Source organism: Anolis sagrei, chromosome 5 (assembly GCF_037176765.1).
Source record: "Anolis sagrei isolate rAnoSag1 chromosome 5, rAnoSag1.mat, whole genome shotgun sequence".
Taxonomy (NCBI): domain Eukaryota; kingdom Metazoa; phylum Chordata; class Lepidosauria; order Squamata; family Dactyloidae; genus Anolis; species Anolis sagrei.
This window is the reverse complement of record NC_090025.1, coordinates 147,459,881-147,473,872: the sequence shown is the minus strand read 5'-3', so window position 1 is coordinate 147,473,872 and position 13,992 is coordinate 147,459,881. Positions and strand designations below refer to the sequence as shown.

The following is a 13,992-nucleotide window of genomic DNA, read 5'->3' as shown; positions in this document are numbered from 1 at the left end:
TTAATCAACGATTAGCCCACCTCTGACTCACCTAATCTTGTACTATGCTTGATGATCCATGCACAACCTACCTCTTCATTTATCATGCCTCATCTATCCTCCTATCATGTGTGGTAAAGTTAAACTTACATTACAATGAGATCACACATCAGAAATCTGTCAAAACTTTCCATCAGTTAAGAGGATATACATATTGACCTTATATATGATGTACATATAGGCCTAAATCTAATTCGAAGTTCCAGCTAAGACGACATCTAAATATACTCACCATTAATTCAGTGTGCATATTAATTAGGACCAACATGAATTTAGATACTGGTAAATATTATTCTTTTTAAAATATTTATATATAAGTAATCATATTTCTTTTGTATGTGTATTAATCCTTATGGAGAGAAAAGGATTAAATAAACAAATAATAATAATAATAATAATAATAATAATAATAATAATTGCATGATGAAAAATTAATTATTTATTTTCAGATGAGAAAACCGGGGCCTATGCAGTTGTTAAAGTATAGTTTATCTCAAGTCGACTTAAGATCCATTTTGGGGACAAAGGCAGCATACAAAAGAGAAGTATTAGTTGCACGATTTTCTCAATGGATAACCACTGTTTCATTGCTACCTTACCTTAATATTGCTGTGATATAAAATATTTCCTTTGTGAATAGTCACCACACATTGTGTTACTTACTCATTGCTTTTCATCACAACACCGGTTATCTCTATGAAAATATGCCCATTCCCCAACTATCATTATTAGAGAAATGTGCTGCCTGACAAAAGTAAAAAAAAAAAAAAAGGAATTTCCTCCAAGTCATAGAACACATCAGTGGTACATCCAAACAAACACAGATGTTCTGATTTACAGAGTCTATAATCTCTGGTCCATAAGTGTATTCCAGTTCCACATAAACCATACCCTACATATAATTTTAGCTCCAATCAGTGCATCAATGTATACTACTGGGAAATCTGCAAAATACAAAATGTGAGTGAGACTTGGCCAGGCAGGCACAGAATTACAAAAAAATAATTATATAAAACCTCTGAATTCAACACTTTGAGCAGCCCACGCTTCTGAGTGAAGGGAGATGAAAAGTGCAACCAGCTGCAGATAAATCCTTTGAAGCACCTTTGGCTGTGGATTATCGGGTGCCTACTTGCTTGCACTGATATAGCTGGTATGTGAAGCCTTGGCACTCTCAATTCCACTCAAAGTATGTATTTATGGATGAGATTTCTGCAGGGAGTATTATGAAGCTAGAGCAGAAAGTAGGGCATAGTATTGCCTAAATAAATCAAACCTTATTAAGTCTGCAGGTTGCACAAGTTTATACTAATGAAGTGGAAAGTTATTAGCACAGAAATAGCATAGTTGTGAATAAATTTCCAAAACCTACGCAAATACATGACTATGAGTAAGGGCCTTACAGGTGGGAGAAGGAACAGAGACACCATCATGCAATTCTCCCCAACCTAAGAAAAATGCATATGGCTACATGGCACTCCTACATATATATATATTTTTAGAAAGAAATTCAATATAAGGATGAAGAAAAATTAACAGCTTGCCATTTTTTGTTGTTTGATGAAACATTGATGCAGATAATAATCCATGAATGCAATCTCTAAATCTAAATGAAAGAATATGAAAAAGCTCTTCCCTATTACACTGAGCACAAACCCAATTGTGTCTCTCAATATTAATGTCAACAAATTCTTATCTAGACAGAAGTGCTAGTGGTTATCTGCCCATGTCAAGCAAAACTTAACTTACCTAAAAAATCAGTGTAAAGGGCTTGTTCTAAGTCTCCAAGCATTGTTATTATAACATCCTCATCCAGCTGGGCAGTTCCTTCACGTAAGCAACCTTCTCCTTCTTCCACCCAGTTCTGGCTAGTGAAATTTGGCTTAAAGGGCACATTTGCACCAGCCAATTTGCTCCTTTCTCCTGGGCCAGATTCTTCTGTTGGGTAGCCTTTGAGCCTTTTGCTAGGTTTTCTGCTTCCAACAGGTGGGAGCTCTTCCATTTCACAGGTGGACTTGTTGCTGGCATAGTAAAGGGAGTGTGCTGATTTTGATAGTGCCTTACTAAGCAATCCTCTGCTTCCAGATTCTCTCTCCCTCGCATGAGGAACCTGGCTGGACCTGGAGGCATTTCCAAACCAGTTTTCTCTGTAGGAATGCTTCCCCTTTTCACTCTCACTCAGAAGAGTAAGATTGGTTAAAGATTTCTGTTTCCGAAGACAAGCACCCCCATTTCTTGCATCCTTTCCCTTGAACACGGAGAGCTCAGCCGGTCGTTGCATAGTTTTAGCCAATTGTTTGCATGAAATGATGTTTCACATTTCCTAGATGCTCGGGAGACAAAATCTTCAAGCTGCATCGGAAGCTAACATTTCAGCAGCATGCGATTTATACACCATGCAGTTCTTCTCTCCACCGGTACAAAAAAGGGAAAGAGCTTAAGCATCTAGCGTACATGCTGCAAATGACTAGACAGGCACAGTGGTTTTTGTTTGAATTTATGTCGCTTTTTATGCCAATCCAGTTCTTTCCAGTCCTGTTAATCTGCAGTACTTACAGTCATTTTACTTGAATTTCCTTCACAGAGAGGAGAGTTGATCAAACATTCTTCTCCAGCACAGAAGTAATCCGAAAAGCCAGTGATGCTTCTCCCTTATCCAATCATCAGTTTCATCATACTGATGGGCCTGCATCTCTTTTCTACAGCCTCTGTAGTTGAAAATCCAGAAGTACAGCACAAGTGCCGGTGACCATGCTTCTCCCACGCTCCCTCACTAGATCATGACTGACTCCTCTGCACAGCTCTTTACTTTACAGGGGCTGATAGAGATGCAAGTGCAGCCAGCACGTCAGAGCTCAATAAGAGCCAAAATTAACCAGCGAAGCAAAGCTCGGGAAAAAGCTTCCTTGCATTTTAGTATTCAACCTGCATTCCCAGATCTGTGACTGTGCTCTGATACTGCAGCGGATGTTCCCGGCTGCCATGGCAGCGAACAGCTTGGCAAATTAAACTAGAAAGACCACCTCTGCCCAATTTTGCACTGTCAAGGGTTTCAGTACCCAGCCTGAGCTAAATGGGGATATCCCAGCATAAGCTTTAGCACACTCTAGACTATTAGCTTTATTTGTCTGTAAGGTAAGATTCGAAAATGATCACTTTCTTGCCCCAGTTAGTCCTGATGTAAGCAGTTTAAAACAAATTTATGAACGATTCTCGAATCTTTCTGTGTATGCTGAATAAGCTTCTTCCCACAGCAAAAAAAAAAAAAAAAAGCATCAGGAAGAGATGTTCATTACTCTTTTAATTTGCACAGAAGTGAATGATGAAATAAATAATTTCATTTCTATCTTGAAAGTAATTAGTGGCTTAAGATTTATTCCTCTTTAAGGAATTGTTTAAAATGTTGAAAAAAAATCTAAGTTTTTGCCATCTTCTGCATAAAAAAACCACACCTTATTCTATGAAATAGGTTACCAGGTATCCAAATAAGATTCTTTTTGCTTTTTGTACAAAAGAAAGACATAAACTCTAAGTATACATATACACCAACACAGACACCATATCAATACTGTAAGGGAAAGGAAAATAATGAAGGTAAGATAATTTCTACTTCAAAATAGAATCTTGTAATTAAGAACTGTACAAAAAGAATTCAATATTCTAAAAAGTGGCAATAAAGGTTACTATGGCCTCAATCTTAAACAGACATTCAGATACAAATAAGACAATAGAATCTAATATGGACAATTGCATTTATCTACATCAACTATAAATAAGTAAGATTTCGAAATAAGGAAACACACTTCTTTCTGCAGGCAAAGAGGTAAAATGGACTCATTATTTGCACTTTCATTAACTCTTATGATAGATGCAAACCATTTTAGTAGCCTGGTTTAGATCTTAAACCATAATTGGAAATTCATTTAAGAACCAAATTGATTGTGATCTTAGTAGCTATCATATTTTGCTCGAGTGTAATGGCAATCAATTAATCTAAATTATGAGTAGGATCCTCCCTCATGGAATGTCAAGAAGACAGGAAAAAAATGTCATAAAAAAAACAGATTGATGTTTTTAAAAAATGTAAACTGAATTTTGTACATCCATCTTAGACTATCACCAAACAGCAATTGTAACTGAAATTTTTAAAGGAGATTAACAGATGATGTGAGAAGAGGAAGAGTAGAAAATGTTATTGAAGATAATCATTGCTTGTTTGCTTCTTTTAATAAACAATATCCATTTGCCTAACCTACTAATGCAGCAAAATTATGACTCCAATAAATTAAGTGAAGGGAAGGGTGTCTTCAAAACGTTTTTCGATATTTGATAAAACAAATATAAAAATGTAGTGAGAAATGAAGCTTACAGTTAAAGGTGAAAAGAGGCATCCAGGTTTTTTTTATTACTCCTCTACTTGCCAACATAATATATTCAATATATGAAATTGAGCACATATATTATGCATATAAATATATGTGCAGGAAACAGAAAATGTTCTGGGTCTTTCTGCATTTCTTCTGGCATAGTCAGATCTATTTGTTGAGGTTCAACCTCTCTGTCCTCCTCATAGCAACCCATACATTCACAATTCAAATAAGAGACAACATAATTAACATGTTAATGCATTACTACTGGTTTCTTCCTCAGTTTTTCTAATGACGAATATGAAATGAATACATGCTGATGATATATTTGCATATCTATGTTATAGGATATACTTCTTATATATGGCAGTAGCTACTGGGCCCCACCATGTAGAAATGTTTAGGTTATATGAATTTGATTAATTTCCTATATCAGTGCACATTCATGCTGGATAGATGCTATAATTTTCTCTTGTTTGCAATGTCATCTCAGTGCCAAAGATTCCAGTATTAATGTTACATAGTTTCTTTCATTGAAAAGTGAAAGAATGTCGCTAAAGCTGAATGTGTTGCAATAGCAAATGCCTGCTTCTAATTAGATAGATGCTTACATTTGTTTTAGAATAAAAGGAGATTGATAAGGCTGTAGCATTTATAGTAGTCTATGCAAGTATTTGCATATCATATGGGAGACTGTTCAGCAAGGAAAGATACTCCATTTTGTATTCAACCTTTGCCACACAGATTATTAAATAAAGCACCTGAATGCATGTTGCTCATCTCTAAATGTGCAACACAACAAGCTCCCAGTCATTACCAACTCTTTTAAATAGTTAATTTTACATATCCTCCTGATGTATTCTATCCATCTGCAGCACTGGCACGTCTATAGGGCAAAATGTGGATGTTCCCAATTTAATTTTGTTTTTGCAAATCAGCCTTGTAACACTAGTTATTTCCATAGAGTACAAAGTTTTGAATTTACATTTTACAGTCTAGAGGTGCTGAATAACATAAATAATGAGTTAATAACATCTCACAATAGCTTGATTCTTAACCTATAGTTTAGTTCCAGACTGACACACAGAAAGATGTATCAGTTTCCAAAGTGGCAACCTTTTTAGTCTGCTGCACTGAATATAACCAAATATGTGACTTTTAAAATGTAACTTCCCAAACAAAACCTAAAGCTTTTTTATTTTGTATTGTCAAAGGCTTTCATGGCCGGAATCACTGGGTTGTTGTAGGTTTTTTCGGGCTATATGGCCATGCTCTAGAGGCATTCTCTCCTGACATTTCGCCTGCATCTGTGGCAAGCATCCTCAGAGGAGTGAGGTTTGTTGGAAAGTAGGAAAATGGGTTTATATATCTGTGGAAGGTCCAGGGTAGCTTTCTGTGTTGCCATTCCTTCAATGGGGGAAGCCACATGCTCCGTATGCGCACCACACTTCTCCCTGTCTTTCTGCCTCATTCATGCTTACATAAGATTAACTGGGTTTTCTCCCAGTGATTTCTCTAGCTACATAACAAGTTCAGCGTACAACTGTAAATAAGCAGATATTTAAAAAAAATAAAAAGTGGTTTGTTGTAGGGTTTTTTGGGGGGGCTATATGGCCATGTTAAAGGCATTCTCTCCTGACGTTTCGCCTGCATCTATGGAAAGCATCCTCAGAGGTAGTGAGGTCAGGAGAGAATGCTTCTAGAACATGGCCATACAGCCTGAAAAACCTATAACAATCCAGTGATTTCAGCAATGAAAGCCTTCCACAATACAAGGCTGCAACAGATTAGAAAATGTCATCTTTGTGTTAACCATGCCACTGGTTGGGAACCTCATTCTGTGAAGACTATGTGTTGGTCAGCTGTGTATTGACCTCCACACATTGAAAAACTCATGCACAGGCATCTTCCAAGAAAAATAAACAAAACCAAAAGTCCTATGATGATCAGAGAGTGGCGACAGGGGCAGGACTGTCAAATCTGGAAGCCCCTAGCCACGGACTGGCACATGGGCAGTGGATATGGATTCAGTCATTCTACCTCAAGGTCCGAGGCAGTTGAGAAATCTGGCAGCTGTATCCATGACTGAGCAGCCCTTTTAAGGATCCACTCTGCTCACCCCATATGGGGAGGGGCCTAGAAAAGGTGCCCTAAACATAGCCAACCTCTTTCATCCCTAACTGGAATACCGTGTCCAGAGAGGTCACCATGTTGCAACCAAAAAAGATGAACTTTGGAATTCATTCACTAGATCCTCATGAAGATATCAAGGAAATGTTTTACTGTTAGCTGGACACCATCTTATTGGATATACCTAAGAAGAACAAAATCATTGTCCTGGGGGATTTTAATGTAAGAGTCAGATGAGACTTCAACCTGTGGCCAAGAACTATAGGGAAAGATGGGATTGGAAACAGCAACCTGAATGGCATCCTAATTCTCACCAAATGTGCAGAACATAGCCTCATCTCCAACTTGGGCAAAGAGGTTATCTTGCAAATCCCACAACAACAAACCAAGGATGAGCTCACAGCACTGCCTAGTTTGGAGGAAGTCAGCAAAGCCATCAGCCAACAAAAAAAAAAAAAACCAACAAAGTCAGTGGACCTGATGGGATCCCTGCTGAAATCTTTAAAGAGGGCGGACGTGAACTGACACAACAGCTCCATCAGCTCGCTGAAAAAGTGGGTGACTGAAAACATCCCAGCAAACTTCAAAGATGCCATCATCATCACCCTTTTCAAAAAAGGGGAAACAACAGAATGTGGAAGCTATTGAGGTATCTCTCTTCTAACCTCCATTGGGAAAATCCTTGCAAGAATCCTTGCAAACTGCCTTCTACCTATTTCAGGCCATTCCACACAGCTCTATATCCCAGAATATCAAGGCAGAAAATCCCACAATATCTGCTTTGAACTGGGTTATCTGAGTCCACACTCAGATAATGTGGGATTTTCTGTCTTGATATTCTGGGATATATGAGGGCTGTGTGGAAGGGACCTCAGAAGACATCCTCTCAGAATCCCAGAAGGTCTTCTACCCCTCCAGAAGAACAGTGAGTATGATCTTCACTGCACGGCAGCTCCAAGAAAAATGCAGGGAACAAAACAACCTCTGTACATGGCATACAGGTATTCTACATTATAAATTGCAGTGCTCCCTGGACCAGTCTGCAAAAAATCAGATGCCCTGATAAATTTGTGAACATCCTATGGCTCCAACGTGATTTACTTTTTGTGTCAGGAGAAACTTGAGAAACTGATGGCAACAGTCTTGGACAGCAGTAGCTCCCACCGTGACCCATTGAAGGTGGAATCAGGTGTCAAACAAGGATGTGTTATTGGCCCAACTTTATGCTCCATCTCCATCGTTATGATACTGCACTTTGTTGATAGGAAGCTTCCCACTGGTGTGGAAATTATCTATTGGACAGATGGCAAGCTATTTAACCTCAGCAGACTGAAAGTCACAACAACATCTGTTATATGGTGATGATAATGTGGTCTGTGCTCATTCAGAAGAAGACCAACAAGCCACTCTAAATGCCTTTGCAAAAGCATATGAAATCTTGGTTTCTTACTGAACATCAAGAAAACCAAAGTGCTCTTTCAACAGGCACCAGACAATCCCTCTGCAATGCCAGAACTACAGCTTAATGGGGTAACATTAGAAAAAGTTGACCATTTTGGCTACCTTGGAAGCTACATCTGCACAAAAATCAACATTGAGACTGAAATACAACACCATCTGAGCTCTGCAGGTGCAGCATTCTTCTGAGTGAAGTGGAGAGTGTTTGACAATTAGGACATTTATAGGGAAACCAAGATGCTTGTTTATAAAACTATTGTTCTCCCAACCCTGTTATCTACCTGCAAAACATGGACCATCTACAGACATCACACTCAACCCTTGGAATGATTCAATCAGCATTGCCTATGAAAAATCCTGCAAATCTCTTAGCAAGACAGGCAGACAAATGTCAGTCTACTAGAAGAAGCAAAGACCACTAGCACTAAAGTTATGATCTTCCATCATCAACTTCGCTAGACTGGCCACGTTGTCCAAATGCCCGACCACCATCTCCCAAAGCAGTTACTCTACTCCCAACTGAAGAATGGAAAACAGAAGTCTGGTGGACAGGAAAAGGGATTTAAAGACGGGCTTAAAGACAACTTTAAAAACTGTGGCATAAACACTGAGAACTGGGAAGTTCTGGCCCTTGAGCATTCTAACTGGAAGCCAGCAGTTACCAACAGTGCTGTGGAATTTGAAGAGGCGTGAATGGACGGAGAACATGTCAAGTGGAAGGGATGTCAAGTCAAGCTAACTCTGACCCAGGACTGCCTTCCATCTGAAAATCGATGTCCTCACTGTGGAGAAACATGGGGATCAAGAATAAATCTCCACAGTCACCTACTGACCCACCACCAAGACCCTATGCTTGGAACGCCATCCTACTTGTACACAAATGATCACTGATGAGATGAGGTTATCAAACATATAGAAAACAATTTTGGAGGAAATTCACTTCACCGGTGGCAGCAGTAGGCTAAGGATATATTATTGTTTCTGCCTGAACTCTTTTTGTGCCTGAAGGAAGCTGGTAGTCAGATACTAAGAATGTCAGCCTTCCTTAATTTCACTCTCTCAAGAAAGAACAAATTATTTGTTCATACATGGCAATGTATGGTTGGAGGAGTGGAGGAAGCAGCCAATTATTGTCCAGTATACTCTGATAGATGGACGGATAATGATAGAAGTATCCTTTCAGACCTCTCAAGGATGTTATAGAGGATCACACCATTGTCATATGCTGAACTGACATAGTGAGATGATGTTCAGCTAATTCCCAACTTTCCCAGGCCATTAAATTGCTGTGATCAGACCTAAGCAAAGCAATATATTTTGTCCAAAAATAGTAACCTTAGAAATATATGAAGCAGACTGACTGACAGCCTGATAGTTTGCTGCTCTGCCCCATCACATGTTTGGGACAGCAACCAAGACTGGTTCATTCATAAGGGCCTTCAAATGCCTCTCCTCTTGTGCCATAAGTTTTGCTTGTCTGTGGGTGTGTCTTTAGTAAAAAAAATAGTAACCTTATAAGGTGATTCTAAAGGCCTATTTTTTTTTCAAACCAGGAAAACTGCAACCACAAGAAAATAATAAGTATCTGGGGGGGGGGGGGGGGGAGTGAGAGAAAGAAGACATTAAAAATTAAAATTAAAAAGCCCTTCTCAGTGTGATAATGCAAACAGTGGCTTCTCATTGGGGGTCAGGTTCATCAGCAAATCTGAAATTTTTACCAAAGCGTTTTTCTTGTTGCGGGTTTCCAATACTCCAAAAACCCCTTTTTCCTCCCACTTCTCCTTGCCATATGCATAGGAAGAAACATAGGAAGCTGTCTCCTACCAAATCAGACTATAGATACATCTAGCCAAGTACACTAATATGATCTTGTACTGGCAATATTTGAAGGTGTCTTAGGAAGGATTTTTTTCCTTCCCTGCTCAGCTTCTGAAATCATGTGAGAACAGTTATTCAAGACATGATTGTTTCCTAAATGGTACATCACTAGCATTTGGCATATGCTGAAATACAAGGATTTCAAGAACTGGCTGAGATCAGGTCACCTAGTGCATGATTTCTATTAGTGCCATAACAATGAAACTGAAGACCACAAAAGTAGAAGCAAGGAGCACAGTATTATTACAGTTTTATAAACCAAATGAGGAAAATGTAGACATTACAGCCTCTTCAAACAATGCTACTCATTATCAGGAACATGAAAGCAAGCGGTATGTCTGTCATGAGCAACATTTAAATGGCCTTTATCTGAAAGTGTAATACATCTGCCACACTTACATGCTAGCTCACCCACCACCAGAAATACAAGATTCTGGAGTATGTATGGGATAAGAGCCTTTCAAATGTTACACCCAGCACATAGAGAATTGATGTAAGAAACTGCTTTTTGGCAGCCACTCAAGGGAAGTAGTATTGTTTAACTATAGAATGACTGACCTCAGCAATCAATGACATCTCCCAAGATGTTTTCAGAAGCAACTGTATAAGATGCCAAATAGTTAACAATGGCTTTTCACACCAATTCCTTCGAAGAACAAAGGAACTGCAGATACCAAGGTAAAGGTGATAGCCCCCACATACTGGCAAAGGTAATAGCAAGATTCACAAAACAATCCTGTTTTTATGCCAACAGGTATTTCTTAACTGATAATATTCCTAGGATGATGAGAGGCCCTTAATATATGAAAACACCTGTTCTGTAACTGAACCATTCTGAAAAAATGCACTGCAGAGCCAATACACAAATGTTCTCAATCTGCTCATCAATTCCTTTTCCAGCTAATAATTGTTCCTGTTCAAAAAATTGTGGTTCATTTTAGCCTTGCTTCACACATTGCTCACAATGTTGTAAGGAAGCTATGAATGACATATGTCTGTCCTCTCAATCCTAGTATTTTCGATTTACCACGAGCAACTAACTAAACTGTCACTAAGATATTTGTAGGCTGCTCAATCTAGTGCTATTGACATTCCAAAAATGAACTAAAAAGGTCTTTGATCACACACTGATGCCTATTTCTACCTTCTGTGTCATTTTGGAGCAGGCATGTAAAATCCATTAGAGCAAAAAGACTGGCTATTTGCTTACCCATCTGTCGTCTATCTTCTTGATCATTTTTGCTAACCCCAACAAGAGCATATGCGTAAGATCCTACCAAAGGACCTTTGGAAGCAGTTGTTAATACTGGATACTCTGAGCATCCACAGCAACAAACTCACTTATGGAAAAGGCTGGAGGATATGTATCATATTCAAAGGATCAAATATTGGGACAAAGAACAGGAATATTTGTTTAGGAAACAGGGTTAGGCAACTGCAGCAACAGACCATGGTTGTCTATTATTAAACATATAACCATGTCTCTGACATCCAAAAACCCTGAGGACTAAGATCTAGCTGATATTTGTAACAAGATAAGCTAATAAATGGGGAAATAGAGAAATAGTTTTATGAGAGGAAGGATTTTTTTCTCTACCTACTTTATCCTGCTGCTGACTTCATAAGATAAAAATCTATCCTGGCCTTCCCTAATAATCGCTTCTCTAAACTAAAAACACCAAAAATGTTCACCACATATCAAATGGAAACATATTTTTCTCATTCTAACTAGTTCATCATTCTGGGATCCCCCCCCCCCCCCCCGTGCCTTTTGTAGCATTTTTGTTCTAGAAAGTATCTATTTTACATGGCCTAGTTTAAACCATCTAAAATAAAAACAAAATTCAGCTTACTTTCCTGTAGAAAAAGTAGAAATCTTGAGCTGAAGCATTATACATATCGAACAATAGGCGACATATTGTATTTTATTGTTAGAATCATTCCCTGGTCCTAAAACAAAACAGCATTATCATTTGCTGCCTAAGTAATAAAAAACCCTTATTTAGTCCTTGTGTCTGAAAATGTATTGGTACACAATCTACAAGCAAATATATCTCTGTTTCAGAATCTGAAACAAAGTCCACATCATGGAAGAAAAAGTTCTCAACAAGTCTTTTCATATGAAGTCAGTGAATGTCCAAGAGATGTGACTGAGCCCAGTGTTACATGACTACAATGAGGATGGTGGTAATTAATTCACTTACCTCATCCTCATTTATTTTTCTATAGTAATCCCTCAAAATGCTTAATAATAGTAATAACACTTTATTTATAACCTGCTTTCTCTTCCCAAAGGTCAGAAAATGTTTGCTGAATGGAGTGGCTATGGTGTGTGGGAACTGGGAATTAAAGCAGGACTGCCTTCGAATTGGGTGAAGACTTTTTTGAGAGTAGAAAAGGTTTGTACACTACAGGCAGTCCCCAAGTTACAAACAAGATGGGTTCTGCAGGTTTGTTCTTAAGTTGGATTGGTATGTAGGTTGGAACATGTACATTTTTAAAGTGCAACTCCAGCCATATATCTATAAGATTTGAATAGCATAGGGAAGGATTAACACCCCGTGATATTTGTTTTGCTGTCTGTGCCCCTGTTCTGAAAATTTCACCTCACTTTCTGTCCCTGTGATAATTGGATTTAGAAAAATTGGGCTTGTGGTGATAACGCTTCAGTGAAGATACCTTCTTCCCATGATAACTCCTTCAGAAATGAATTTCCTTCTATGGGGTAGATTTTTTTCATTTTCTGTTACCTCACCCCTGTTCTTAATTATGAGTCATTTGTAACTTGTAACTGATTTGCCACCATGGATTTAAAGGATGCATACTTCCACATTTTCATAAGCCCAGTACACCGTCACTTCCTTGCAGGGGGTGAACAAAGAATATCCAGTCCATCCTGGGTCATATGCTTTCAACAGTCATTGTCACCTCGAATGCACATCTTCAAATATGACCCCCTACAGAGATAGTTCTTGGATGCATTCAACCCATTGACAGATCACCAGACATGATCCCAGTTGATACCGAGGCCCCTCCTCCAAAGACTGCTATGGTAGATGAGACAAAGTCACATCTGACGGGGGTCCCATCCCACCCCCACAACCATTGGAGGCAATCACCACAGGCTCATTGACATATGGATGGGGAGCCCACTGCAGGAGACTCCAGATACAGCGCCTCTGGTCGCAATCAGAAAGACAACACCACATCAACTTTCTGGAAATACTAGCTTCAAGATGCTTCGAGCATTCCACACTCTGATCCAGTGGTTCTCAACCTGGGATCCCCAGATGTTTTTGGCCTACAACTCCCAGAAATCCCAGCCAGTTTACCAGCTGTTAGGATTTCTGGGAGTTGAAGGCCAAAAACATCTGGGGACCCCAGGTTGAGAACCACTGCGAGTCTGATCCAAGACAAGGCAATATAGATCCAAATGGACAGTATGATTTTGAAGATGTATTTTAATGATGTTTTTAACTATTTGATTTTAATGCATTTGCTTATTTTATTTTTATGTATCTTTTGGCATCAAATCATTGCCTTTGTAAGGCCTCTCTGAGTCCCCTTTGGGGTGAGAAGAGCAGGTACAAATGTGGTAAATAAATAAATCAATATAGACACCAATAATTAGGATCATCCTGGAACAAAAAATTACATTGGACCATTAAGAAAAATAATTTCAAGAGACACTGTTCAATTTGTTGTTGATCCCCAGCATGTAAAAGAATAAAGCAATTCTATAGGACACTTCTATTTCCTTCCCCGTAATGGATTAATTTCCGAATAAATATTACAGAGAAGAATTACAAGCCATTTCGAAAGTAACAGGATAGGTCTATGTGCTCTGTGGAATATCTGTTTTTAACCCCACTTACCCTACTTTCCCCAACTAGGCAAAGTTGGTGTTAATGGACTTTAATGTGAAACCAGCCATAAATCCTTTGCTTAAATTGGTTTCTCTCTTTCACTTGATTTAGGTCATGATTTTATTTACCATGGTTTAAATCAATCTGTCTTTGTGACCTACATTTTGCAAATCCAAAATAGAACACAGTGGTCAACAGGACTGTGAAAACCCTAGATTAATTCAGAGAGATATACATAAATATTTGTAGCTTTT

At 38.6% G+C, this 13,992-nt stretch overlaps 1 protein-coding gene across 17 annotated transcripts in view; it reads right to left on the bottom strand.

Annotated features, from left to right (window-relative positions):
- Positions 1 to 13,992, bottom strand: part of NAV3 (neuron navigator 3) — a 619,870-nt gene that overhangs the window by 153,811 nt on the left and 452,067 nt on the right. The window lies entirely within an intron of this gene.